The sequence below is a fragment of the Mirounga leonina genome, unplaced genomic scaffold, assembly GCF_011800145.1.
Source record: "Mirounga leonina isolate KUSES-001 unplaced genomic scaffold, KU_Mleo_1.0 Mir_82, whole genome shotgun sequence".
NCBI classification, from domain to species: Eukaryota; Metazoa; Chordata; class Mammalia; order Carnivora; family Phocidae; genus Mirounga; species Mirounga leonina.
This window is the reverse complement of record NW_023270825.1, coordinates 4,084,915-4,089,884: the sequence shown is the minus strand read 5'-3', so window position 1 is coordinate 4,089,884 and position 4,970 is coordinate 4,084,915.

Below are 4,970 nucleotides of genomic sequence, written 5' to 3'. Positions count from 1 at the left end.
CCATGTCCTGGCCAAAGCATGGCCAACGTTGCATGGTTGGCCTCTTCTCAATCTTTCCGTGTTGGCACGGACTTCCTGGGAGAGGGTAGAGGTGCCTCATCCCCATCTGCACCGCTCCCCCACACTTGAGGGGGGGCTCATTTACGCTCACCACGTGTCTGCTTCCCAGTGCCAAATCAGGCCTCAGAGTTTTCTGGAAGTGACACCAACTTCAGGGACAAGCCCTGGTCTGGGGTCAGCACCACTCCATGGTTCCTGAAGAGATGGTAGACTATGGAACGTAGGCTTTATGATTTTTGACCTATGTAACATGGTCCACTAACTCTCAGTATCCAATCCATCCTCGGAGGGCACCCCAGAGGTGTTGCCAACGTGAGGGAAGAGAACACTGGGTTTAGCTCCGGCACTGCTCCATGGTAATTCCCGGTGCCTGTGTTTGATGTCCGAATTGTGCGACAAGGCCTATTCAATGCACCCTCTGGGGGGTTTCTGGAGGTGATGCAACTCGGGGGGAAAGACGCCGGTTCCAGCCTCAGCCGTGGTGCTTGAAGAGATGGTTTGCCCTGTGGCGTATGCGCGAGGAAGCGTTTGTGTGGCATGGCCCACCACTCCCCGGAAGCCCAGCCAGCTTGGGGAGGGCTTCATGGAGCCAGTCCTGCCTTCGGGGACACCCAGCAGTCCAGCCTCCAGCACTGTGTGTGGCATGGAAGAGAGATTGCCCTCTGTTGAAGTTCCTTGTTTGTACTAATGTCCCGCTCTGCTCGACATTACATTCAGTCGCAGAGGGTTTTCTGGAGGGAGTGCCAAGGTTGGGGATGAACCGGAGGTTCTGACCTTGGGGAGTCAGTTGACCAAAACAAACACCTGCTTTGCTTATGAAGATGGCGTGGTGGTTACCGCTCAGATCCAGTCGGCCTAAGAGGACCTCTGGGACATGCCCCTGACTTTTAGGCAGAGATGGCCGTTAGTCTTTTGCTTGTGGCATATATATATATGTTATATAAGTTTATATAACATATATATATATATATATATATATTTTTTTTTTTTTTTTTTTTAAATGCCCAATACTCGGGTTTACAGCCTGGGCTTCACATGCCCTGAGTCTACTTGCTTGGCCTGCTCAGTAGAACTAGACAGGTGTTCTTTCTGGTTGCACACAGGCCATCCTAGAGTTGTCGTTTTGCTCACCCGTTCCCCTCCCCCCCCCAGTCCCGTTAGCCACATGCCATGGCCACCCTCCCACTGGGCCCATGTACCCATTCCCTCAGATCCAGCACGGTGCCTAGCACATAGTAGGCACTTAACCAGTATTTCTGGACTCATGAAATCCATAACACCGTCCACTTCTGCTCAGTGGGACTTGCAGCCTTGGAGGGATTCCCGGAGGAGTTGCCAGCTTTGGGGATAAGCCACCAGTTCCAGCGTCAGCACCAACTCCTGACAGTGGAGACAAGACTCCTAGCCTGTGTGTGCTTGTCGCATGATGCATGTGTTGTGCTCGACCTGCCCTCTGATTCCCCCAGCTCTGGAAGGCTTTCTGGACGCGTCCTCAACCTCTGTCCTCGGCGTCCCTGTGTGGTACTTGGAGAGATAGTAGACCGTATAGCGTACGCTTTATCTGTGACGTATGTAACACGGTCCACTAACCCTCAGTATCAAATCCATCCTCGAGGCTCCTGGAAACGACGCTGTCTTCGGGGAGGCGCCACTGGACCCAACACCAGGCCTCTTCGTGATGCTCGAAGACATGGTTTTCTGTATGGCATGTTCTTTTCTGCATGATGCAAAATGACATACTCTCGCTCTTCTTATATCAAGTTCTGCCTCGGGAAATCTCGCCATCTCTGGGGAGGAGATCTTGATTCTTTCTGGGATCGGTGCTGCTCTCTGGCACTCAGTGACATGGTTGACCACGCAACTCTTGTTTAGTGTACACCATGACCCGCTGCCTCTCAGCATCAAACGCAGCCCCGAAGAGGTCCCCAGAGGCAACTTTGTGGACGTGAGCCTTCCTCCGGTCATCACTGCCCTCGTGCGGTACTTGAAGAAATGGTTTACCGTCCCACATACATTTTGAATATGTATGTGGGACGGTAAACCGCTTCTTGGTATCTAGCCCAGCCATCCAAACCATCCTGGAGAGAGCCTGAAGTTAGAGAAGCGACACTGGTCTCCCTCCGCACCCTGTCTGCTCCGTGGTACTTGGCGGCACGGTAGACTGTTAGATGTGTACTTAATCTGTTAATGCTTGCAACGCAGTCTTCTCCTCAGTGTCAAACGCGGCCTCCAAGGGCTTCCCTAGGACAAGGATACCCTCTAGGAAGGTGTCCTGCTTCCACGTTGGCACGTCCCCCCCCGTACTTGAAGAAACGGTGGTCAGTGCCTCAAATGGTCGTGAAGGAGGGATGTTACACGAGCTGCCTCTTGTCGTCCTCCAAGCGGTCCTCACATGACTTCAAGGCCCAGGGCAGGTGTGGGTGCTCACGAGATGATGCCACTCCAGGTACTTGAAGACCCACTGACTCCCTTTTGTCACTGACGATACGTGTACAGTCTATCTTTTTCCCATATCAAGTGTAGTCGTCTTGGGGAAGATGCCCTGGCTCTGGACTCAACACGGCTCCTCCACGAAGATCTGGTTGGCCCTGCGGTGTCTGCTTACAGACGAGGCACGTTCCACGGCCCACTTCCTCCCTATCTGCCATCCAGCTTCAGCGTCGAGTTGGAGCACTGGTTCTGATGTCAACACCGACCTCACGGTACCTGGAAAGGGTTCGACCGCACTGCATGTATTTTCTTAACAGCGTATGGAACATGGTCTACTTCTTTTCAGTATCAGCTTCAGCCTTGGAGGTCTCCAGGGAGGTCACACGCCAAGCTCTGGAGGTGAGGTGCCGGTCGTGGTACCAGCACCGCTTTGGGATACTTAGTAGAAGTTGACCATGCTTCATATGTTTTACTTAACAACGCATGTCACTTGGTCCACCTTTTCATAACGGCAAATGCACCTTGGGGGGCTTCCTGTAGGTGATAACTAAGCATCAGGCATCGGGCTCCTTCCGGCGTCATTTCCACTCTGGGTCCTTGAGGGGTCTCTCTGTGCTGCGTCCACTGCATCTGTGGCACACATTGCATGGTGGCTTCTTCTCAATACTGCATCTAGCCTCAGAGGGCTTCCTGGAGGTGGTGCTAACGAGAGGAAAGAGACGCCGGTTCTGACAGCAGCCCTTTCCACGGTACCTGAAAAGATGGTTGACCATAGAACATGCGCTAGCTCTATGTCGTATGTAATATGGTCCACGTCTTCTCAATATCAAATTCAGTCGCAGAGGGCTTCCCAGAGGCAAAGCCAACTTCGTGGGAGACACACTGGTCTGGCTTCGGCACCATTCCACAGTGCGTGGAGAGATGGTAGACCAGAAAGCCTACGCGTTGTTTATGGCATATGTAATGTGGTCCGCTACTTCTCAGCATCAGTCGGCCTTAGGGCCTTCCCGGGGGCCATGCTGACTTGAAAGCAGGGCCTGTGTGGTAGGCACCACCCAGCATAGATCACCAGGCGGTTGGCTGCAGACCACGTGCTAACCCTAACCAATACTCAGCACCCATTCCCAGCCTTACAGGGCATCTTGGAGGTGGTAGTGGCATTGGACACGGGTTTGTGGTCACTGCCACATTTGCTGATTGGTGATAGTTCATGACGCTCATTGATTGCCAGGGGGTTCCTGGAGGTGATACCAAATTAAGGGAAGAGAGGCGGGTTCCGCGTCCCTTCATGGTATTTGAAGATGCGGTTGACCATGGTGTGTACGCTTTATTTATGACGTAGGACACATGGTCTGCTTCTTCTCAATATCACATCTCGCCTTGGAAGACTTCCAGGAGGGGGATATCAGCTTTGAGGAAGAGCCACTGTCCTGGTGTCAGTCCTGCTGCTGCTTGGTACTTGGAGAGAGGTGGTCCGTGGCGCGTTCGCTTTATTTATGGCGCACATTACACGGTCGACCTCTTTGCAGTATCTAATCCCGCCTTGCAAGCTTTCCTGGAGCTAACATCAACTCTGGGGTGGGGACACTAGTTCTGCGCTCTCTGCAACTCCGCGGGGTTTGTGATGGCGTTCCTTTGTCTTGTGTGTCATGATAACTCATGTGTGGCAGCCTTTTTCTCAGCAAACCCCTCTGGCTTGGCGGCTTTAAGGGCAGGGATAACTTTGCGGACGAGGAGAGTGGCATCGACACGTGTCTGGGTACATGAGATGGTTGACCAGAGAGCACACGCTTTATTTGTGCCGTTTGTGACCTGGTCCACTAACCCTCAGTATCTGATCTCCTCTTGGAGAACTTCCGGAAGAAGTGCCGACTTTGGGGAAAGAGACGATAAACCAGGGCCAGCCGGGCTCCTCTAGACATGGAAGATAGAGCGTCTGCAAGGCGTCCACCACACAGTGGGCCAGATACGGCAAAACTGGGACTTATTTTTTAGTAGGAGGGCCTCTCCTTGGAGGGCTTCCTAAATGGGAGGCCGTCCAAACGCAGGCAAAGGAGCATGCTGTCTGCACCACCCCAAAGTACTCGAGTGAGCCGCTGACCAGAGTATGTGCACTTTATTTATGACCAAAGTCACTTGGCCTATGCACCGCAGGACCCAGGGAGGCTTGGGAAGACCTTCTGGGGAGCAAGCCTCGGCTTGAGGCATCTGTGTCTCTCTCTGGCCCTGGGGGGTTAACCAAAAGTGTGTCAGCTCTTGTGACCAGCCTCTCTGTAGTATCACCACCCTCTGGCCAGGGTGCCAACTTCAGAAAGTTCGGGATGCTATTGGGGTCTGCTCCACTGGGGTACTTGGATAGATGGTTGACGGACAGCATACATTGAACTAATGGCTTACATCAGCAAACTGACTCACGTGCAGTGTCCAACTCCCTATTAACAGGACTTCCAGAACTGAATGTCAAGTCTGGGGAAGGATCA